This window comes from Equus caballus, chromosome 8 (genome assembly GCF_041296265.1).
Source record: "Equus caballus isolate H_3958 breed thoroughbred chromosome 8, TB-T2T, whole genome shotgun sequence".
Taxonomy (NCBI): domain Eukaryota; kingdom Metazoa; phylum Chordata; class Mammalia; order Perissodactyla; family Equidae; genus Equus; species Equus caballus.
The window spans coordinates 99,205,825-99,230,107 of NC_091691.1; the positions used below are offsets into that span (position 1 = coordinate 99,205,825).

At 45.5% G+C, this 24,283-nt stretch overlaps 2 long non-coding RNA genes across 5 annotated transcripts; one reads left to right on the forward strand and one right to left on the reverse strand.

Moving 5' to 3' along the window:
* Nucleotides 1–395: 395 nt before the first annotated feature.
* On the forward strand, nt 396–23,487 carry LOC138925448 (uncharacterized). Of its 4 annotated transcripts, none has more exons than XR_011441631.1 (3): nt 396–4,498; nt 11,159–13,119; nt 22,625–23,487. It is a non-coding gene; the product is annotated as an uncharacterized lncRNA (long non-coding RNA). The 4 variants fall into 4 exon arrangements; XR_011441630.1 differs by lacking the exon at nt 11,159–13,119 and having other exon boundaries at nt 396–3,910; nt 4,447–4,498; XR_011441632.1 differs by lacking the exon at nt 11,159–13,119 and having other exon boundaries at nt 396–3,448; nt 3,840–4,498.
* On the reverse strand, nt 8,934–13,509 carry LOC111774771 (uncharacterized). The gene is made up of 3 exons (XR_002810038.2): nt 13,075–13,509; nt 12,706–12,848; nt 8,934–9,079 (listed from the first exon to the last, which is right to left on the reverse strand). It is a non-coding gene; the product is annotated as an uncharacterized lncRNA (long non-coding RNA).
* Nucleotides 23,488–24,283: the final 796 nt, after the last annotated feature.

Genomic DNA, 24,283 nt, shown 5'->3' on the forward strand with positions numbered 1-24,283 from the left:
GAGAGCCCAGGGCCCGGAGTCAGGGCGGATGGAGATGCTGGGGGCAGGAGGCCCAGGGGCTGGGGCACTGCGGACTTTTCTTAATCAAGAGCTAATGCCTTTTGTTTCCTTCTGGAAGGTCCTTGAGTCCCGGCGAGGCCCAGGCTTGTTCATGACAGTGAGGGCTTTGTGCTTCTCTCTGAAATAAAACTTTTATCTTAAAAAAAGAAAATGTATCCACTGCAGTATGTCATAATCGCAGTATTCAGATCTTTCCCGGCTCTGGTGGGGAGGAGGAGGAAGCCGGGCTTCACTGGGGCACGTGGGAAAGCACCACAGAAGTTTGCTCCTGATTATTTTTTCTCCTTCTGGATTTCTGTCATAACGTATTGAAGATACAGAGGAAATTTAATTCCAAAACTTGGTTTTGATTTTATTTTCCCCCCATCTAACCCTTTAAATGTTAGGAAAGACCTGACTGCGTGGCCAGGGAAAGTGAAATTTGGATTAAATCCCCCCAGCGTTTGGGGCAGTATGAGAAAGGGACCAGGAGTCTGAGACTGCAGCTTTGCTGGGGGCCACCCAGTGGGCACAGGTGTGGCCGCGTGGCAGAAGCGCTTCCCCCCGTCTCGGCCCTATTGGAGGGAAGCTGGCTTCCACCTGGGGACTCCCTCTGTGCAGGGGAACCAGATCCCCCCACCTCACTCGGCTGGGCTTCCAGTCGTTTTGACCCAACTCGCGCTCGCATCTGACAGCAGCCTCAGACCATCGAGGCAGCGGGCTGCTGCGATCTGGGCGAAGACAGAGGCGGCGGCTCCGTGCCTGCCGTGCCTGGCTGTGTCCTTACCTGATGCTAAGGAGGAAGAAAGCCTTGACGGCAAGTGAGAGCGCAGTAAAAAAAAAATTAATATTCTGTACTCGAGTGTGGTGGAGTGTGGCCTGTGCTAGAAAAAAATACACGGTGTTTCTTACAACAAAACCGAACAGCCTGCGCGTCCCGCCCGTGCTGCACGTTCCTGGGGGCAGAGGGAAGCTCCGCTCTCCGGCCTCGGCCACGGGCTCACCCCACTCGCTCGGAGCGGTGGGAATGAGGTCACCGCGCGGAGCCGGGCCGGGCGGGGGCGGGGGCGGGGGCGGGGGGTTAGTACAAGGCGAGGACGGCTCTGGGACTGTGGGGGCAGAGGGGGATGAGAACGCCGGCCGGGGGAGGTCCGAGGGCCCGGGGCCGCCCGCCACCGTTTGAACCCACGCGGGTGCCGGTGCGGGGAGGAGAGCAGCCTGTGGACACGGGGACAGAGTCCTGCGACGACGCAGAAAATGGGAACCATCTTAGCAACGCTCCCGCTCCTCTCTCCCAAGAAGGGCGAGCACGCTGCGCGGCTGTAGGCTGGGCGGGGGCGGCGGGGGACCCTCCTCTTGCCCTGCTGCGCCCCCTCTGACTCCCCCAGACCCCGAGGGCCGACCCCCGTCCGCGCGGTGCGCGTCTGGCCTTTGTCTCTGCTGGGGGCCGGCGCGCCCCCTGCCGACAGGTCTCCAGGCCTGCTGCTCGTCTCCTCCTCCCGATCTTGCTCGAATTTCTTGGAAGGCCGCGGCCATACCGACAGAGGTCGTCCGGCCTCCCTCGGACGAAGTGAAACGCCTAATGGAAGTGCCTTCCCTGCAGCGGCGGGATTCCCCGCGAGCCCAGAGGCCGGCGGAAGCACAGGGTTTGCGGGGAGATCTCGGTGTTCCCCCTGCTTTTCCAGCAGGGCAGAGCATCACGTGCCTGTGCCGACTAAAGCTTTAGACGATTGACTCGTTTAACCTTTCCAAAGATGTTATCCAAGCTGCAAAGTCTTGGCAATCTGAAGACCTTTTAAGTCAACAGACCAAAGAGCTTTAGTCGGGATTAAATGCAAAACGCCAAAATTTAACTTTTAAAAATACAACGTCTAAATGCAACCTAAGCACATCTGTAAACCGATGCAAAACAGGCACCGGTGAGAGCCCGCCCCTCGCCGCGCCCTCTGCGTCCTGCCCGGCTTTGTGCAAACGCTGTTAGCTCAGAGCTTCGGGAACGAAAATCCTGGGAACTTTCTTTTTCTGGCTGGCAACGTGGAAGTTTGCGCTCACCCAGGGGATTTCTCATTCGCTGAAGGATTTAAGTCCGTGTGTGTCATGGAAAATCCGACTTCCTCCCAGCTCAAGGTGGCCCCGAAGAGGTGGGCCTGGGACCCACGACTCCCGGGTCCCTGGGCAGGCCACCCTTCCTCTCTGCAGCCGCCTGCCAGCGCCCAACACATCCGGGGGCTCAACAATGAAACAGTAAATATCCACACGAAACATAGATTCTGCCGAAGAGCTCCACTGCAATGCACCTGGCTTTCTAGAAGCAATAAATGAAAGTCTCATATTAAAAAAAAAAAAAGATTAATGAAGTCATGACGTAGAGAGAGAGAACACAGCAGAATCCATTGACTCAAGACAACGTGTGCAGAAGCAATTTGCCTCTGAAACTCTAAACATGCGACGCTTTGGTACTTCCTGGCAGCTCCTCAGGAGCTAGCAAAGAAATACTTCCACATGGAAGGAAAAGGTCCTTTGAAATGTAGCTTGTTCTATTTGAGAGAGAAATACAGCAAGGTTACTGCGGCTTCAGTGGCGATATGCATTATTATTTATTTTTCCAGTTCGAAAATTGTGTGTCTTTTCATTAGGACTCCTAGATGGTAAACACCGATCCCCACGTGAATTGAATTAGTCCAACCCCCTCCCTCCCTTGCTGGTTCAGGGAACAATAGAGTAAACTCTGGCTGACAAATTACGCCTTCATTTAATGATTTGATTATCTGTTAAGTTAAAAACAATCCTGTTAAAAGCCTGGACCCTACCTCGTATTTAATCTACATTGTTACTCTTCCTTGTCTTCTGTTTTTGGGTTTGTTCCCCAAAGATTAAAAAAAAAACTATGTCACTTGTGCTCTGAGTTTGAAACAGACACGTGATCAGGTCTGATGTCAAATTAGTAGGTGGCAGGAGAAAGCCTGTCGCATGATAGCGTGTTCTGCAGACGGCTTGATTTTCTTTAATAAAAATATTCTGCCTGAAAGGCTGGGAGTGACTGCGTAATTCGGCCGCGGGCTCAGACCGGAGGCGTCTGCAGGCAGCTCGAAGCAGAGGAAACTTTTCTGCTCTGAGGTTTCGGAGGAACACTTTCAGCCAGACTGCAAACCGCCGAAATGAAAGTGAATCACGCAGACCAGTCATACTTAATCCAAGTGAAACTCATTCAGTCATTTCTTCTATAAATATTTATTGAAAGCCTATTTTGTGTAAGAGGCTGCCACGTCCGAAAAGGCCAGGAATTTTTTGCGTGAACTGAGACCCCCACGTGACAAATATGGTGGGCTGCCCTGTGTGTTCTGCGTGGACGCCCTCAGTGACTGCAGGATCGTGGTGTCACGGCACAGGCCTGATCCAGGATTCTAGGGTGGCTTGTATTTTTTTTTTTTTTTTTTAAATCCGACTCCAACTGCTTGTGTAGTCTAAATTTTAAACTAAGCCTAGAGCAATCTAGAGTATGTCAGTGGTATTTAATGGATGATAAGTGTAGTGTCTTGCTTGCATGGAAAGAATATAAAAATATGCTGTCCTCTTCCGTTTTCGGTGCTTCTGGCCGTTTCCTGACGATCAGTGTCCTGGCTCGTTAATGAAGGAGGTTTTCTCCCTCCCCCGTGCCCTCATTCCTACAATGTCAACAGGGGCTAACAGCTCCTATTCCTCTTTGTTCAAACAAACAATAGCCTTTATAACTAAGAAGAGAATTAGTATCAGGTGAAAGCCTCATTTTAAGGCACTTAAAGCTTTTTTTTTTCTTCCAGAAGAACAAAGTACAGCAGTGGTCTCAGGAAGAAGAGCCCACGTTCGAAGTTTGTAAAGCGACAGAACAAAGGTCTGTCCTTGACGCATGGACACCCTGTGATTGCATTTTGAATATTTTCCTGTTCTTCTCTTTAACTTCCTCACTGAAGAGCTGAAGCTTGGGGCAGGAGGGTGGTCCAAGGCCCGGGGAGCCCGCCCCCAGCCCTGGCCTGGGTGCTGACCTGCTGGCTTTGTTACTGCAGGGCCGGAAGACTTCGCTGGGGGTCTGGTTCTTTGCCAAATTAGGGGATTGTGTTCATAAATGTCTGAGGAGTGCTTCGAAATGAAAGATGAACTGGAATATGCTCAGAATCCCTGGATTCCTTTCCAGGGTGAAAGGAATCTCTTCCTGCTTGACCTCGAGTGCGTGGAAAGGCAGCGTCTGATCTGAAACTGAAACCCCTGGGAGATGTGGGAGCCATTGTAAATATTTCATATTACTCTATGAAATAAATTTAGTTCGAGGCTAACTTTCGAGAAGAATCCATTGACGTGCACATCTGTTGGGAAATCCGAAGCACTGCTTTGTTTCATTTTTGTACGTTTTGTTTTTTATATTTTTCACAGTTTGTTATGATGGAGGTCGTTGGAACAGGACAAATGGGCTGATCCCTGGCTGGTGAGTGTTTTCAGGGTCTGCAGGAGCATTGCATTCTATCTTAACACATTATTCCCAATGATTTGATGTAACTTTTCTTCTGGTTTGTGGTAGAATTTGATTTATTCATTTTGTATTCTAATATACCAATAAAAAAACAGATATTAAGAAATAGGGAAGATTTTTTTTTTTTTTTTGCCTCAACATAACATTTAAGATTTGGGGTTTAGTGAAATTAGGAATCTCAGATCAGCAATTATCCTTCATTTCTTTGAGGCACAGAAATTGAGGCTAGTTTAGAACTTCGTGTTTTTTTAATGGAAAATCCTGGCTAAGTGAGGAATGGCTAGCATAGCTTATAAATGCTTTTATTCATTTAGAATGAAGAGAGGCCCCAAATTAAAGTGAAATGGGATGAAGAGAAGAACAAGAAAGAAGGAGATTCGTGTGTCCAGACAGTTAATATTGTAGGAGAATCGTCTGAACAGAACCATGTAGTGATTTGAGCAGAAGCCTAGGGCTCATTTAGATGGACGCTGCTGCAGGCTGTTGGGGTTGCATCCCCTTGGGGCCTGTTTCATTTATAGGTCTAAAGGTGTGATCCTAAAACGTTGCGCATGGGTCTCTGGCTTCCACAAGTTTCAGGCTGCTCAAGCCTGGGGCCACTGTCTTCACGGGTAGAACCCATGAATTTGATTTTGCTGGGGACCAGTGGACAAGGAACACTAGATGCCTTTCAGGACTGGGAGCCTCGCACAAGGCTGTCGCCTCCAGGAGTGGCAGGGGCGTTTGGAAGGGGCAGGCAGGCTCGTCCCCATTCACCACGGGAGCCAAGCTGGACTAGAGAGGAAACGATGGGCCCGGCAGCCTCAGGGGCTCGGAAGGATGGAAGAGAAAAAAGTGATGGAAGGGAGGTGAGAGAAACAGGGAGATTTCCTTTTCGACTGGACCTCGGTCTCTGCCTTGGCTCGTTCTGGAGCCCTTCGGAAGCCATCCTCCCCGGGGCCACAGTGCACGGGTTGGGAACACGCCTTTGCCTCCTGCTCTCTGCTGCTATTCGCACTACAGGGTGGCGAGGTGCCCGCTTTGTGGGCAAGCAGGCTGTGGGCAGCAGGCGTTCTCCCGGAATTCCTTCCTTCCAAGGCCTTGATTGCAAAGTGTGCTCCCTGGGGACTTGTTAGAAAGGCAGATTCTCGCATCTCGCCCCTGCCTTACTGAGTCTGAAATTCTGGGGGTGGAGCCCAGCCATCTGTGCTTTCACGGTCTCCGGGTGACCCCGGTGCATGCTCATCTGGAGACAGTCCTGGGCCCACCCCCAGAGGTTGTGATTAAACCCGCCTAGGGTGTGCCCCGGCGTTGGGATTCGGAAGGTGCCCCTGGGCCTCCCCTGCAGCCAAGGTTGACAGACAGCCCTGGGAGCCCTGTCCCATCGGCCTTTCTGCGGTGACGTGGAGGGTCTGTGTCTGCACTGTCCCAGACGGAGCCAGCCGGGCAGCTACTGGGCCTCGAGTAAGGCTCAGTACATTTTATTTAATTATAATGAATTTAAATCTAAATAGCTACATGTGGCCAGTGGTTACCTTACGGGACAGCACAGACCGAGAGCCGCGGAGAAATGTAATACTTTCCCTTTCGTTGATGAACTGTTTGTGGCCTCAGCCTTCGCTTCCCAGTTACAGAAAGCCTTGACCCAAAAATGTGGCCCCATCCCTGAACGCTGCTTCCTTTAATAATGGAAGTTGTCATTTACTCAGGGCCTTCTGTGCGTTAGGGAATTCACACACATTACACATGGAGTGACTGCGTCATCAATTGTTCAAACGGAAATAGCTTGAGAATAAATGGGGACAATATTAAAATTATATGACAGCAACAGGGACCATCTGGGGCAAACTGTCATACTGCTGCCAGGGGGATGAGGGTTATGATGTCACACGGCTGTAAGGAGCCAAGACCCCAGTTCAGGTCTGTGTGACTCTGGACTGGGTTGAATGCTGTCCCCCAAATTCATGTCCACCCAGAACTTCCGAATGTGATCTTACAAGAAGAAAGGAAGAGACCCAGGGAGAGAAGGCCACGGGACGATGGGGGCAGATATGGGTGACGTGTCTACAAGCCAAGGGACACCCAGGACTGGCAGACACAGAAGCCAGGAGAGAGGCCTGGCACAGATGCCCCTTCACAGCCTCAGATGGGACCAATTCTGCCCCCAGCTTGATTTCAGACTCTCACCTCCAGAGCTGTGAGAGAGTAAATTTCTGTCGTTTTAACCACTCAGTTTGTGCTACTTTGTTACAGCAGCTTTAGGAAACTGATACAGACTCTGAAGGTGAATCTCTAGTTCCCTGCTGTCTGGTACAGCAGTGCCCGGGAGTGTGGGTTTAGATTCTGGTAACCTGAATTTACCAGCCTTGTTGGTTACTTTTTATGTGAAATTCAGCAAACGAATTACTCTTGAAGATCCACTTTGCTCACCTGTCCCGTGGGAATGAGTGTGACCATGCCTGCCTCATTGGCTGTGGGAGGGTTATTATTCTCTTTTTGTTTCAATACTTATTTATTTTAAGAGGAAAAATCCACAGATAAAAATGTTGGATAAAGCATAGTCTTTGCTTTTAAGGCGTTTCTGGTCTAGAGAAAGGACAAGGTAAACAATTGCCCTTATTTCGATGTAGTGAATGTTATTTACAAATATAATGAGACTCTGTCATGTGATGTTGAGTCCCATCTCCTAACACCAGCATCAAAGAGAAAAGCGAAACTTCTTCCTTGTTCCCAGACAGCGAGAGCTTAGGCAGGGGACCCAGACTTAGCCGTATGGACACATCCACCAGGATGTTGAAACTGGACAAAGTGAAGCAACAACCTAGGGACAATTAGAATTTGCTCACAGATGCTGCCATGATAGCATCATAACCATGTCCAGGGTAGCCCATGTCCCTTTTCTCTGGCCTTCTAGAACAGCCTTGGTTCCTGTACATCTTACAAGTGTTGTCCTTCAACCTCCTGTGAGACCCTGTTATCATTTGAATACATCCAAACTTATCCAAGAGGCTCAACCTTATCTTAAAATTCGTGTGGAAGTGCAAGGGACCCCAAACAGCCAAAACTATCTTGACAAAGAAAAGCAAAGGTGGAGCACTCACACTTCGTGATTTCAAGACTTATTACCAAGCTACAGTGATCAACAGAATAGACTTGGAGTCCAGACATAACCCCAAACATCTAAGGTCAATGGATTTTTAGCAAGCGCACTAAGACAATTCAATGAGGAAAGGATAGTCCTTTCAACAAATGGTGCTTGGATCTGGACCCTGGCCTCATTCCGTATACAAAAATTAATTCAAAATGAGTCAAGGACCTAAAATACAAGAGTTAAGACCATGACACTTTTAACAGGGAATGTAGGTGTCAACCCTCATGACCTTGGATTAGGCAGTAGTTTCTGAGACATGACACTTAAAGCACAAGCAACCAGAGGAAAAACAGATAAATTGGCCTTCATCAAAATAAAAACTTTTGTGCCTCAGAGGACACTCTCCAGAAATTGAAAAGTCAACCCACAGAATGGGAGAAAATATTTTAAAATCATGTATCTTATAACGTTCTGGTATCCAGCACATACAAAGAACTCTTATAACTCAACCACAAAATGACAAAGAACCCAATTAAAATATGGGCAAAGGATCTGATAGATATTTTTTCAAAGAAGATATCCAGCTGGTCAATAAGCGCCTGCAAGGATGCTCACATCGTTAGTAATTAGGAGAATTGAAGTCAAAGGCACAATGAGATACCCTTTCACATCCACAAAGATGTCTACACTGAAAAAGCAAAATAATAACATGTTGGCGAGGCTGTGGGGAAACTGGAGCCCTTAGACATTGCTGGTGGGAATGTAACATTGGGCAGCTACTTTGGAAAACAGTTTGACAGTACCTCAAGCGGTTAAAATAAGACTCAGCAATCCAACTCCTAGATATATACCTAGGAGAACTGAAGACGTGTCCACACAAAGACTTGTTCACGGATATTCATAGTAGCATTACTCCTAATAGCCCAAGAGAGGGCACAGCCCAGCGCCCACCAGCTGATGAACAGATGAATAAAATGTGGTGTATGCATACACTGGAACACTATTCCATCACAAAAGGGAGGAAGTACTGAACCCTCCCTCAGAAACATTAGGTGAAAGTAGCTATTTGCAAAAGGAAGATCCCAGTGGGATGGTGTGGAATTTCTCGTCTCCCCAGGGACACCTCAGCTCTGTGCTGAGGGCCTTTCTCAGGGCCACCCAGGTCATACAGGATGATTGTCCGTACTTGAGATCAGCTCTTCAGTGGCTTTCACTCCATCTGTAAAATCCCTTCACAGCTGCACTAGGTCAGTGACTGGGTGACCGGGGTCTGTAGCCTGGCCAGTGACACATCAAAAAGCCATGCAGAGCCGCTCATGTTTTATTTATTTTTTATTGTGTTTTTGCTTCTCATTCCTGGAACTCTGAACACGCCTGGTTTAGGGATTTAGTATGCAGCCAAATCAATGGTTTCTCTCGTTTGGAAACAGAGGTTGCCAGCTGGCCGTTTCAGGTTTCTTGTGTCACTGAGACAAACAGGAAAAAGGGAGAAATAGTTGTTGACGGGGGCAACTGATAAGAGAAATGGGGTTATGAGGACAGAAGAGAGATGGAAGGGGGCCTAGGGAAGGGAGCCTGAGAGGTGTCTCGTTATATCAACAAGTCCAGTGGTAAAATTTGATCAAAGAGCAATTATGGTTAATTTGGCTTCAACTTGGCTGGGCCGTGGTGCCCAGATATGTGGTCAAACATTATTCTGGATGTTTCTGTGAGGGTATTTTTGGATGAGCTTAACATTTAAAGCAGTGGACTTTGAGTAAAGCAGATTACCTTCCACAGTGTGGGTGGGGGGGGGGGGCCCTCATCCAATCAGTTGAAGACATGATTGAAACAAACCTGACCTCCCCGTTGGAAGAGGGATTCCTGCAGCAGATGGCATTTGGGCTTGAACCAAAACATCAGCTCTTCCCTGGGTCTCTAGCCTGATGGTCCACGCTGCAGACTTTGGACTTGCCAGCTGCCACAGTTGCATGGGCCAATTCCTTAAAATAAATCTCTTTCCACGTATATGCACATCCTATTGGCTCTGTTTCTCTGGAAAGCCCTGACTAATACAATCCTCTACAGTTAGGACTGGCAAGCTCTCAGGTTCCTCAAGAATAAACACTTGGAAGCCCTCATGTATAAGGACCTCAAGCCATTTGAGATGTTGGCCAAAGGCAAACCAAACACGATGGTAGAAAGAAGTCATAAATATCAGCTTTGGCCTCCTGAGCAGCTGCAGAAATCATGACTGTGGCCTCCACCGGTATTTCATTCCTTGCTGTGTCATATACATATTTATGAGTTAATTAATTTCCATTTCCATTCCTCTCTCTCTTCTCCCTCACTATCATACACAGTTTGTTGGTAGCTGACCGTAATTTATCTCGCAGTTTTCAGAATAGCAAGACCGCACAAGAGTGGTACTTGAGGATGGGGACACCCTGGCGTTGAGGGCAGAGGCAGTTGTAACCATTGAGGTGTTGAGTTGTCGCGGTTGTTGAGGGAGTGAGTGCATTTTTTTGTTTGAAATAAGGAGAGTGGCACTGTGTTAAAGAGAACTGGTTTGTTATCGTTGGAAACGAATGTCAGGGAAGAAAAGTGTGTGTGTGTAAATCTGTTGACGTTGAAGGAATAGATCAGTGGGCATTTGTCATTCCCTGTATCTTGGCAGAATCCCCGAGGTGAGCCATACTCGTGGCATGATGTGTGCAGCGGTCCCCTACCAAAGCTGAACGGCAAGGATGCTCCCTCTCTCTACCCCTTGGCTGTCTGAGCTTGGGTGCTGCACCTACTCAGGCCCTTCTGGATGCTCCCACCTGGGTCCTTGACTCTTCGACGGGAAGTGACACTTGAATCTGTTCACAGTCACTGTTGTTGTCCTGTGCTAGAATCCCGGCCAGACTTTCCATGCAAACACAGAATGCTGCTGCTTCCTGCTCCTTGACCTTCCAGCACTCTCGAGTTCCCGGCAGCCTCCCGAGTCCTCAGTCAGAGCACTGTTTCCTCCCAAATCCGTGCTGATTGCATTAGAACTGATCGCCAGACTTGATCCGTTCCTCCTCTCAGTAGTAATGTATCGGAGGAGGGCAGAAAGCTGAGGCTCCTGATGGTGGACTGGCCACTTACCTGTGAGTCGGGGCCTACACTGAGCCCCTGGGGACACTGAGTGTTTTGTGACCTTAAATAAGCCTCCCCAGCTCCCTCTGCCCCAGTTCCTTTCTTTCGGTCAGAGGACAGCGGAAACTGTCGGACACTCTTTCTCACAGGATCTCGTGTTCCAGGGAAATCATATAAAAGAAGAAAGTGAAAACTGATCGTCTACTTTATTTTGTAGGATTTTGCCAACACATTCTGTTGAAAATTTTAAAAATCTTCATCATCATCCTGGTTTACAATTGCTTTTTTTAGATAGAAACCCACATATTGAGAATCCAGCCACTGGTCTTAGTTATACTCATTATTATTGATTGTAATCATTGGAGTTTGAGATCATTTATATCCCATTACACAAAACAGTAGAGAGCACGTCCTCTGACCCAAGCAACTTATTTTCTGTGCAGATGGTGGGCCGGGACAGCCCCGAGGCAACGCCCCTGCTTGGCACGAACAAGTGCTGGGTCAGCCCAGCGTGGACAATGGGAAAAATCAAGGTTCACAGGTAGGGAAGAAAACAAAACCAAACTGATGGCCATTACTGTGGCTCATCAATGTGAAAGAAGATATTGACAAGTATGCATGAGGTACAAGGAGTAATATCACAAACGCCCAGGACCAGCCCTCCCGCTTGAGCCCTGGAACCGGACCACAGCTGCTGGAGCCCGTGCTGTCTGCTCTTCCCTGACATCATCCCCCTTCTCCACGAGGTTCCCATATCCCAATGCTGTGTTCGTTATCACTTAATTCCTTTATAATGTTCCCTTGTAGCTATGTATCCTTGAACCATGCATTGCCTAGTCTTGCACATTTTTGAAGTCTCCATAAGAGGTATAACATTCTCGGCAGTCCCCTTTTCTGTTAAGTTTACGTTTGGGATGCATCCGTGGGTGTCGATGCATGTAGCTCTGTGTTATTCATTTTCACCGAGACGTAGAATTCCATTGCGTGAGTACACCGTGACCTGCTTACCCACAAGAGGATATTATTTTCTCTTTTTTTATTGCTCACATTATTTTAATATTACCTGTACATACATAACAATTGTTATGTGTTATTATTCATAAGTTGTAAACAGTCTCTGATTATGGGATCCAATACATAAAAGATTGAACTGTGAATTGGGTAATTTTCTACATAGATTCTTTGTGAAGCAGAGATTCGAGAGCCGGTTATTGCCAGGCTCCTCCTTCGGCCCATTAGGCCTCGCTCCCTTTGAAAATAGTAACTTTGTTTCTCAAATAATATTTCCTCCCAACTGTGACACCAGCTAGATGTCAACGCCTCAGTGATATCGTCATGTCCTTTGACATAAAAACATCAATTTATGTCAAACATAATTTAACCTAAAGCCGAATTTCCTTTATTAGAATGATAATGTCATTTATTGTACATCTTTTCTTTTACCTTCCTTGATTTTGTTGTTAAAACAACACCCCACTTCACGTGCTCATTTGTGAAGTGGCAGTGCCGTTACTAACGCGGGTCTGTTCTGAGGAGCGACCTGTGAAGATGGTTTCAAAGCACTTTGTGATGAAGAGAATGTTCTATAAGTGGGTACTGAAAATAATCAAGACATTCATGGATCCAAACAGGCCACAGAAACACCATAGCAACAAATGAACAATAATTGCTGCCTTACAGGCTATTTCCTCAGCGACGCTCTCATTCAATCAGCACTCACGCCGTGTGCTCAGGAGGAGCGCAGGTCAGGTCTGGCTGCCACCATCCATGAAGAGGGTGTGCAGAACCAGACCAGGGTGGGGGCAAGAGGAAAGGTGGGTTTGTTCCCTCATTTCCTTCCTCTCAGCTTCCTGCCCACTTATTCCCTGACATCTCCTCAGCACCGACAGAGATGTGGTAGGTCTGGGCATCCCGCACCCCAAGCCACTTAATCCAAGTCACCTAATAAGATGTGCTGTGAAGAAACTATCTCTTGCCCCAAAGTTCTTACCTTGATGGACATACAGCTAAGTCAATGTAACGGATGAGGCTGTGAGAGGATAGTGATGACATGATCCATCTCTCTCTAAGACCACCATCAATAACGCAGCAATGAGGGCCATGGCTCCCTCAGCCTTGGGAAGTCTGCAAAAGCTAATACAAAATGTGCCATTTCCAAGTTATTTTTGGAAACAGACACAAGGTAGATGTTACCCCCGCCCTGCTTCCCTAAGGCACAGAGGCTGGAAAGGATTCACAGGCTCTGTTGGATTCACCATAATTGGAAACCAAACCCTCAATAACAACCCCAGGAATCCCCAGGAAGATGCCAACATGAGAAGGAAGGATTCCGTTTTCGAGAGAAGGCCCTTGGCCTTACCCATCTTGATGACGTGTCGGCTGGCTGGAGATGCCCAAGTTAGCGGTACGTGTTCTCCAATGGGGGGAGGACTGTAAGGGGTGGGGCTGCTGAAGATGGCAGAGTCTTCTCTATGGAGTTCTCGAATGGTGTATGCCTCCTGGAAAGACAGAGAAAGAGCGAGTGCAGGAGTCGGGGGCGGGGGTGAGAGGGTGGGGGGAACACTTCCTGTTGCTCCAGCTTCTCTTAGGGACTGGTGGCTGACTTCATTAGACACTTCTGTAGGCTACCACTCTCCCTGTCTCCCAGGTCAGCCAGAATAATTGGTTTCATTAAGGTGTAGATATTTTAGAACTAGTTCCAATGCATTGGGTGATTTTAGAGCTTTTCTTTCCTTTGCCATCTTTGAAGGATAATCTGGATGCTGGAGGTTTGCTCTCAGGCTTCTCAAACTCTGTTTCCATGGTTACAAAACACCGTGCTCTCCCTGACCCACAATGCATCAGGAGGGGCACACTGACTGCCTGGTAACAATTATAGCATTTTCCAAATTTGCAGACCTCCTTAACACTGTCCAAATATTAGAAAGATGCGTGCCCGCCTATTGAGTCTGCTAGCTGGCAATCCTAATTTTGATGTAAGTATTTTGTAGGGAGCAAGGTAAAGCATATTTGCACTATAAATTACAAACATTGAAATGTCATCCCCCAACAAATGGAAATATCAGAAGGAAAGGCTGGAATGCAGGAGAGTGTCAGCAATTGCCGCAGTGGCCCGGGGGGAGTGTTCTCTTGCCCAGCTGAGTCCATTAGCCCAGCTCTCTACCTGGAGAGAGGAAACCCTGTCAGGGAGGCCACATGCTGTGATGGCCAAGGCCAGGCAGCAGATCTGAAAGTGAATCTTTTTCTTACTAGCCATGGATAATTTATTCTCTCCTAACTGCATTCACTTATCTGTGGAAGAAGTCATTCTCATGAGTTTGTTGAGAGGATTAAATGAGATAAGTAAAACATTTAGTACGGTACACATCATGCACTCAGTAAATGATGATCCCTATTTTGTGCGCTATTATTTCAAGAGTCATCGATTCTTGTGATACAAAACAGTGCCGAGTATGTTGGCACACAGGACGTGCTTGATGGGGATATAGAATTAATGAATTGATGATGATGGTGAGGGTGGTGGGGTTGTGGTGGTCATGATGATGAAATTATTGGGGTATAGAAAATGTAAAGCGTTTAAAGTAATTTTGGTTGCATTTGCTCCACTTAATGAGAGAGGTAGTATAGCATAATGGTTACAAGTGGTGGTCCTGGAGCCAGAATGTGTGAATTCAGACCTTGGCATTGCCTCATAGTAGATGTGTAATCCCGAGTGACCTGCTCCACTTTACGGGCCTACGTTTCCTTTCCAGTAAAGTGGAGATGATAATAATAGGTACCTCACTGGGCTGTCGAGAGCACTGAATGCACTAGTATTTGTCAAGGACTTGGACTCGTGCCCAGTGTCCAGAGGACACACAGTACCACCCTGAGGAGCAGGACACTCATGCCACAAGCAGAAAGCAGCCATCCTCTTTACCCCTCACATGCCTCGGAATCTGCTTTGTGAGTTACTTCTTTCCCGCCACCTTGCATGAAGTCTCAGGCTGGTCCTCGTAACTTTTCCAATCACTCTTGAATTATACAAAGACTTCTGGTCACTTTGCAAAGTAGGAACAGCCTTATTTCAGAAATTAAAGTGCCTAGTCCCAAAGGATAATGTACCAATGTACTATGAAGGAGTCTCTCTTGCCCCAGTTTGTGCTGGCTTCAGAGTGAATTTGTAGCTTTTGCCAAGAAGGTTGATGAGGGGCAAGAATCATGAGTTGACTTTTAGCGCCTCCTTTGAAAGCCCCCTATAGGTCTTGCGCCCTGTGTGGGATGCAGGGGGCGGGGGTGGTGTGGAGCTGACACCTCTTATCTCGAGGGCTTGGCTGAAACTGAGATAAGGAGACTCCCATTTTTAACATTGTTATGCATGCAACAAATATGGCGTTATTACTCCTAAAATATATTTTTCTTAAATGATAAATCCTGAATTTCAACCCCTTCATTGGGAGTTGAATCGAATGAGGCACATAAAAATACTAATTTTCAGTTGCCGTATACATCCGTTCCCATTCCAATATAGGGTTGCCAGATTTAGCAAATAAAAATACAGGACATCCAGTTACATTTAAATTTCAAATAAATAACAAATAATTTTCAGTAAAAGTATGTCCCATGCAATATTTGGGCATATTATAAATATTATTCATTGCTTTTCTGAGATTTAAATGTAACTGATTCCTATATTTTATCTGGCAAGCCATTCCAATAATTGTTTTATCTGAGATAGTTTGAATTTTCAAGCCTGTGTCAATTACACCATTTCAGTTGCAAATAACAGAGTACCCAGGTATAAGTGCCTTACGCAATGAGAAATTGTCATCCCACAGAATAAGAGAGAGAAGAGGGTGGGCCCATGGTTGGTTAAACACGTGGCTCAGTGATACCAGATCCTGGATCATCCCTCCTCCAGTCCACCTGGCTTCCCTTCATCAGTCGTAAACAGCTCCAATATCATATCCTCCCACACAACATCCCAAGGCAAGAATGGGTGCGACTCGACCCTGGGCAGCCCCGTTTTTAATTAAATGTTTTATTTTGAGATAATTATAGATCCACATGCAGTTATGAGAAGTAATACAGAAAGATCTCAGGTACCCATTACCTAGTTTCTCCCAATGGTAACATCTTTCAAAACTCTAGCACAAGATTACAAACTGGATACTGACATTGATGCAATCCGCCCATAGCATCCCAACCTCCCCAGTTTTATTTGTACTCATTTGTGTGTGTGTGTGTGTGTGTGTGTGTGTGTGTTTAGCTCTGTGCGACTTTATCACTTGTAAGGCTCATCAAGATACAGGACAATTCCAACACCAAAGGACCTCTCACGTTCCCCTTTTATAACCCACCTAACTTTTCTTGTAACTCGTCCATCCCAAACCCCTGGAAACCACTAACCTGTTCTCCACTTCTCTAATTTTGTCATTTCAAGAATGTTATATAAGTGGAATCATGCAGTATGTAATCTTTTGGGATTAGCTTTTTTTGCTCAGCATAATTCCCTTAAGACTCATCCAAGTTGTGTAAATGAATAGTTCATTCCTTCTTACTGCTGAGTAGCATTCCATGGTGTGGATTCATGTCCCTGGGATATTCCGTCTTGATTTATTTATAGTGTTTTTGAGTGTATCTCTTTATATAATTTTCTTAGTGGTCACTCTGGGTATTACAATACATTTGTGACTTAGAGTGTATTGGTATTAAGCTTTTATCACTTTGAGTAAAAGGTGAAAACTCGCTTCCATTAGGTCCCTTTACCTTCCTCACTTTTAAATGTCATTGTCATACATATCAGATTGTATTAGAGTTTTTAATTAGGAAATATGATTTACAAAATGAGTGAGGAGGATAATCTATCGTATGTCCTTGCTTCTGTTCTTTTCATTATTTTCCTTCCTTCCTAATGCTACAAGGATTTTTATTTTATCATTTTCTTTCTGTTTAAAGAACTTCCTTTAGCCATTCATTAAGGTAGATCTCTAATGACAAATTCTTTTGGTTTTCCTTCATCTGAGAATGCTTCTATTTCCCCTTCATTCCCGAAGGATAGTTTCACAGAATATAGGATTTGCAGTTGACACTTCTTGTCTTTCAGCACCAGAAGAACATACCACTTCTTTCTGGCCTCATGGTTTCAGATGAGAAACCTGCTGTCATTCGAATTGGTGCTCACTTGCAGTGAATGTGTCCTTTCTTTCAGGCTGCTCTCAAGATTTTTGTTTGTCTTGAGTCTTCAGAAGTGTAATTATGGTGTCCTGTCTTGGATTTCTTGGGGTTTACCCCATGTGGGGTTTGCTCAACCTCTTGAATCTGTTGATTTATGTCTTTCATCACACTTTGGAAGTTTCAGCCATCATTTCTTTGAACATCCTTTCAGCTCCAGTTTTTATCCTTTCTTTGGGACTCCAATAGCACGAATGTTGGATCTTTTGTTATTGTCCCACTGGCTGTTCCTTTTTTTCATTCTGTTTTCTCTCTTCTGCTCACGTTGGGTAAATTGGCCTACTCAGTCCTCAACTTTGCTCTATACTGTCCTCTGTCATCTTCACTCACTATTGAGCCCATCATCATTTTAAATTTTTTTATTGTATTTTTCAGTTCTATAATTTCCATTTTGTTCTTTTTTATAACTTCTGTTTTGGGATTGAGATTTTCTATTTTTCCATTTGTTTTAAGAGAATTTTTAATTGCTTATTGAAACTGTTTTATGGTGGCTTCCAGATAATTTGATATCTTGATTCATCTCCATGTCAACTTCAGTTGACTGGTGTTATTCACATTGTGATTTTCCATACTCTTAGTATGACAGGTGATCTTGTATCCTGAAAATTTTAACTATTGTATTAGGAAACCCTGGGTCCTTATTAAATCTTTTATTTTAGCAGGTGGGCACCCTGTTTAGGTTTAAGCACACAGGTCCTGGTCTTCTTTTGTAGGCTGTGGTTCTAATGACAATTTAATCTTCACAGACTTTGTGGTGTTACTATGGTCTGTTGGTTTTTCCTGTGCTGTGAGGCTCCCAGTGGTTTCTGTTGCTACTGCCTGGGGAGGCAGGAGTTTCCCCACACTGGGCCCTGGGCCCCCTAGGTGGGGGCAGGAGTCTCCAGCTCATGGGGGTGAAGAGGCTTCCTGGGCTCGGTGTTTGTTGCAGCAGGTTCTCTTGCCTTTGCCACCAGCTGTCCTGTGTCTCTGGGCAGGAGGTGAGTCTCAGGCCTGCTGGAGAAGGTGAGTACTTGCTCTGGTCACTTATTATCACCAAGGTTTTGAGTGGCCCCTCTCCCTGGTGTGTGTTGCTGGGCATGTCTGGTGTTGGTCCTCGGATTCCACCAATCTAGGGGAGGAATGGACCTCCCTGGGTCGCTTTCTGCTACTAGGTTGGGGTAAGAAAATGCTCGGCCTTGGTTGCCTTCCTCTGTTGAATGGTGGGTTGTAGGATGCCTTGCTATCACTTTGTCCCTAGGTCCTGGGGTCCCTAACCAGGTGACTTCCCTCTTTCCACCTTCTAGAGCTCTCCTTCAGTTCCTGTTACATTATTTCCAGGGTTTACAGTTGTGCTTCGCAGGGAGCAGCAGGGAGAAATGGGTCTACATCATCTTGCCTAGACTGGAAGTCCTCATTGGGCCCCTTTTTATGGGGTGAACTGCATCCTAAAGTCCCCAGCAGACGTTCCCTTAAATATCACGGGCCAGCATTGCATGACTACCCACGCCTGAACAGATCAGTAGCAAGGGAAATGAAATTTCCCTACAGTAATTAACGTTCACTTACTGGGTGCCGGATACCTGAACAAAATCAAGATTCTGTTAGCAAAGAAGGAAAACGTAGAGGGTCAGGCAGCAGTGCCTCCCACAAAGTGTGTTACTTCACCATGTGATGCAAAGAACAATCCTCAACATGTATGTTAGCAATTATTATTGATTCAGAATTTGGGGTAATAGTGTGGCTCTGTTATCTGTAAACAAGATTCCCAACAGAAGCAAGTACATACTAGCTTAGGTTTAAATGCTGGTAAATCTAGCCAAAAAAGCACTAAACGTAGATTCGTAGACCTGGCTTCAGGCCTTGGCTCTGCCTCTCCATAGCTGTACATGGCAGGAACTTGGGGCTGCAAGTGACAAAACCCAAGTCAAGTTGTTGAAGCCCAGAGAAGGAATTTATTGGCTCTTTTAAGTGGCTCATGGTGGGAGGCATGGTGGGCAGCGATCTGTCTTCAGGAACGCCTACTATTACAAAGCAGAGAAAGAAAACATGCTTTCCCATATCCTCAACACCATTCCCAGCAAAGACTCTGGTTAGTCTGACTTGGGCCACGACATTCAGTGTGGCCGAGGGGATCGGATATTCTGACTGGTCCAGCTTGGGGCAGGTGTCCATCCTTGGGACCTTGGGACAGGGATGGAGAGAGGATTAGCTCAACTGGAACCACTGGACTGTGTGGGGTTAATTGTGAGAAGACTCAAATGGAATTTTACACAAAAGAGAACTTAATTAAATAGAGGCAATGTAAGTGTAAGAGCACGTAAAAGGACCGTGTTATCACCAAGCTCCATCCATTCATTCAGCATGCATTTACTGAGGACGTACCCTGGCCCTGGGTATCTAGACACTAGTAGAAATAATTTCCATGCAGGTAGGACTTTGTTTTGCTCATTGATTTATCTCTTGTGCCTGGAACAGAGACTGAAACATAGCAGAAACTTAACAAATAGTCGTGGAGTTAGCAAATGAAAAGCCAGCATTATCTACAGCGCATAGTATCTGTTACCATACATGCATCCTGTGACTGTGGGCTCCTTGAGGTAGCAGTGGCATCTCCAGGGCCTGGCCCATGAAAGGTCCTCAAGGCACGCTTGTTTATGAGTGAGTGAGTGAATCGGTAGAATACCCTCCTATGTCCCAACACTTTCATTTTGTAGATGAGAGAACTCGGGCCCTGAGGTGAGGTGTTTCTTTAATTTGGGTTCTTATGTTTGGGGGTCCTCATGCATCCTGCTCATGTCAGTGTTGTCTGTCTGAGATTTAGTTGTCCTAGAAGGCAGTGACCTTGTCTGTCAAATCAGGTTCATTTCTTGCAATTCAGTCGTGGTGCTTGGGAATTTCCAGATTGAGGGGGAAGAGTGCAAGAACAAAAGAGCAGGCTTCCTTCATGCAGTGAGGAGGAAGGAAAGCATGGTGGTCAAGAGGACGGGCTCTGCTCTCATAGGGTCCACTTACCATGTGACATTGGGCAAGTTGTTCACCTCTGGGTGCCTCGTGTTCCTCACTGTGAAGTGGAGGATGGTAACTGTGCAGGGCAAGAGGAGGTGTGAGAGACCTCACTGGAGTGCCTTGCTCAGAGACAGCGCCCAGTGAATAGCTGCCGCTCTTTCCATGCTGCTGCAGGTACCCCCAAGAAGGTTCAGCTCTTCCTCTTGGTCCACTTGACCTCTGACAAATTAGGCTCTGCAGTCTCATAATCTGCCAGTAGTACATCAACTACAGGTTGATGGGATGAAGCTGGCTTAAAGGAAAAATGAGAGATTTGGAGTCTGGCTGGACACCCTTTCTGTGGGCTTTTCCGGTAGATGGATGTGTCTCCCTGGTCCTGTTCCTTCCAGGATCTGTTTCCTCCCTTCCATCCCCCTCAAGTTGTTGTCTGCAAGGAAGCCTGGATCTCAGCTATTTGAAACTACTCAATTAATGGAGAATGTTGGAATCTACTCAACACTAAATCTACTTTATAACTTTTTAATATCTTTCATCTGGTGTCTCAAACTTCTTTAAAAGGAAAAGAATTTCAGCCCTGTCAGATGGCATCAGTAATTACAAAGGACTTTCCTTAAGAAGACACAGTCACTTCTCATCAATAAATTAGTTTTTCCAAGATCCCTGCCTATGATACCTGGGCAAAATTTCTTGAAGACAAATGCTATTATCCACATCGGAGGATGAAGCAGAACTTCAGACACCACTATACTTGTTCCTGTGCCAAATTATGGAATAAATGTCTTACTTTTTGAAGCAGAAAGGAGTTTCAATAGTCTGGCCATATCCAACAGGACAAACTCAACCTTTGTGATGATCCAGGCAAGTCACTGTTTCCCCTTAAGTAAGAATGACAATCGGTTATGGTTCTGAGTGATATTACACATAATCACTCACTTAATCCTCACAACAACCCCATGGGGAGGGACTATGCTTATCTCCATTTTACATTAATCTTGGAGATAGAGAACCCACGTCACATGCCTCCAGTTACACAACCACGAGACGGGGGGCTGGGGCTCGAGCTGAGGTGATTTCGCTGCAGAGTCTATGCTTTACTGTCTGTGCCGTCTGCCTCCTATTCTAAGGAAGGTCCAGGGTCCGTCTCCTCCTGGCTTGGAAAAGTCCATAAAATAATAAGTGGGACTAGTGTGCGTGTCTTGAGCAAAATTTGGAATAAGGTTAACATTCAGTCTTTAACAGGTCAATAAATACCCATGTTTCAAAAAGAAAAATCAAGTTTAGATATTGAAAAGGCATTGCTTTTATTTAAATAATAATCTATACCAAGGTTTACAGAAAAAAAAATCCCAGATGATAACAGCAATGCCTACAGCGCCAAGAAAGGCACTACTTATCACGCGCTATCTTTCTCCTCCTAAATAAACTGATCTTTTTACATTCCTTTGGGAAAAATTAACTTTTTCTCTTTTCATCTGCTTACTTACAATGAATTTTCAGAAGTAACTGTTATACATTGAGCATGAAAGTTAAATATTCACTAAAAATGTGAATGTGTGCCGTGACTGAAACCTTCATACGTGGGGAAATTGGTTGGTGACTGAGTTATTGTGGGGGCTGCTCTTTCGTAAGCACGTTAGACTACGATTGTATTTCCTATAGTGTCAAGCATTCGGGAAATGTTAAGAAGCAGAAATGTGCTAACTTTACGGATTAGTTCCATTCTCTCACCACCCCAGGAGCAATGAGTCCCCTGACAATGAGTGAGACCGGCATGAGGAACATCCTGGTCTTTAGACATCTTTTCACTTCTCTCCTTGCTTATTTTAAAAACACTCAGTTCTCACTTTTCAAATTAAGCAAATGATACTCTCACAATGTTATGACCAAATGGAGCACCAAATAAATATAATAGGATAACACAGATCAACAAATTTGTATAGAAACATATGTCAATTGCTCTTTCAAATATGTTCCAAATTTGTGTAGTAGAAGTATATTTAATTTTTGCTTCCATAAGATTAAAAGTCTTACTCTTTCTTACTGCACCTTTCTTTCAACAACTCTAGGACTTTTTTTTTTTTTGCCTAAATTTAGGTGCCATTTATTGTCTTCACCGTCAGGCTGGAACGCTGTGTTCAGACTGTGCAGCTATCTGGGTCTAGATCGTTGGCTTTCTCGTAGCCTTTATTGGTACTCAAAGGGTGAGGCTGTGCCCTCTGGCTCAGAGTAAACAGAACTGGTGAAATACAGTTACCAAAGATTATGAGGAGCCTGGATAAAACAGGAAGTGATAATAATCTCTACACGTGCTTTTGAGAGTTTAAAATACTTTAAGAAAATTTGAATCATGGCACAGTAAAACTAACCCTCTCAGAGTAAGTATAGAAAGAAAAAGATGGAAAATGGGTCACATTGTCTGGAAGACGTGCATGTGGAGCAGACCACCAACAGACAAAGGTTTTGTTTTACCAGTGTCCTCCCTTTCCTGAAAAGAAAAAAAATTGTTTAAAACATTGTGCAAAAAGACAGCATTTATTAAAGAGAAGTCATCATTTCTTTTATTTTCCCCTTCCCTTCCCTCTAACTTTCTGAAAAGACCAGACTTGAACAATTTGATGGTCATAAAAATTATTTCAAGTTAATGAGAAATTCAGTTCTTTCCTTGCTGGGGAGACAATCTTGCACATTCTCACATTCTACTATCTTGGCAGGAAGGCTCTGCATGGGCGTGGATGACACCATGATCCAGTGAATCAAGTCCCCCAGGAAACCTGAAGCCGTCAACCAGACAGTGCTAAGGCGAAAGAGATTCGCGTGGAGGGCAGCATCTTGGTGGAGCCTATTTATAGGCATATACATGAAGAAGAGGTCAAGGAAATCTTTTTTGGTCAACTCGCCAAAGCTTTCAGTTACATCTAGTTATGATGGGGCATTTAAGTCCGTTACATTCTGGGAAAACAATTCGACTGACCACAGACCACCAAGTAGCTTTTGGAACTACCCTAGAGAGAATTTCCCGCTTTAGGATGTTAGAGGACTCCAAGAGAACAGAGGCTGTAACTAATCTGACCCTTATCAGGAAGAAATAGTGGGAGATTTAAAGACGAACCACTTGGAGGAGGATGGTTTGGAGGAATCAGTCATGAAATAACCAGATGCAATATTTAAAGGGAAGGAAAAAAAGAGAAATCGAAAAAATAAAGAAAAGAGATGGTCTATGAGTTGATAATTGTCAAAGCTGGGTGGGTATATGTGGGAGTCCATTATACCATTCTCTCTTTTTTTGGTATATATTTAGGATTTCCAAAAGCAGAAATTTTAGAACCTGCCATGAAAACAAACAAACCGAAAATAAGACGACAATAAGAGAAAGCTGATGAACCAAGAGTTACCACCATGCACATAGTATTTAAAAATGTGCAGTCGATGGTCAATGCCAAAGAAACAGCTAAAATGGGGAGAGGGATACACAGTTGGATCAGGGTCCTGATGGTTTATATTATCAGTCCATTTGATGTTTTCCTTTATAAAAATAAAAAGACAAAAATAAAAAGTAGAGAAATTCTGAGTGGAAGATTATTTTCAACCTATATTTTTACATCCATCCAAACCATAAAATATGAGGGTTAAATAAAAACATTTTTAGGTATACCACTACCTAAAACTATGCCCCTCTGTACCCTCCTTAGACACCACTAAAGGGTGTGCTTCCTCATGGAGAAGATTCAATCTAAGAAAGAGGAAGCCGCAAGATGAAGGGACGGTGACAGAGGAAGTCCCAGGATGGATTCCTCTGTGCTCAGATGTAGGGAGCAACCAGGCCAGACTGCTCTACTGTTTCCAAACATGACCCCTACCACCCCTCCACTTTTCCCACTACTCTATTTCAGTGAAATGTCAGGTGAGATGGGAAATCCAACGGGATTGTGAGTCATTGGCCTGGCAGACCTTAATACGACTCCCAGTGAGGTGTCTTTCCCGAAAACAAGTTAACAGGATTCCTAAGCAAATGGGGAATTGGAACTGTTTTCAAGAAACGATAAAGGGTGCATTCCTCAGGGGCATGCCTGTGGATGAGCAGACTTCCTGACCCAACCAATCCAGGTGTATTTGAGAGGGAGGGACCCGAATGGGAGACAGGACCAGATAGAGGCTGTCTGGAGCCCCCGCTCTCCTACCGTCTCCATGAGGAAGATGGCTCATTTCACTATGTCCCATGGACTCTATGGAGAGTAGCCAAGAGTGGGCCATCATGTTGGTGCTCCATCCAAGAAGACTACCTACTGGGTGAAGAGAGCCCAGCAGCAAGAGCCATGGGGTGTGCAGACTCGGGCAGGAGGTATCATGCCAGCAGGGGGCTGAGGTTGGTG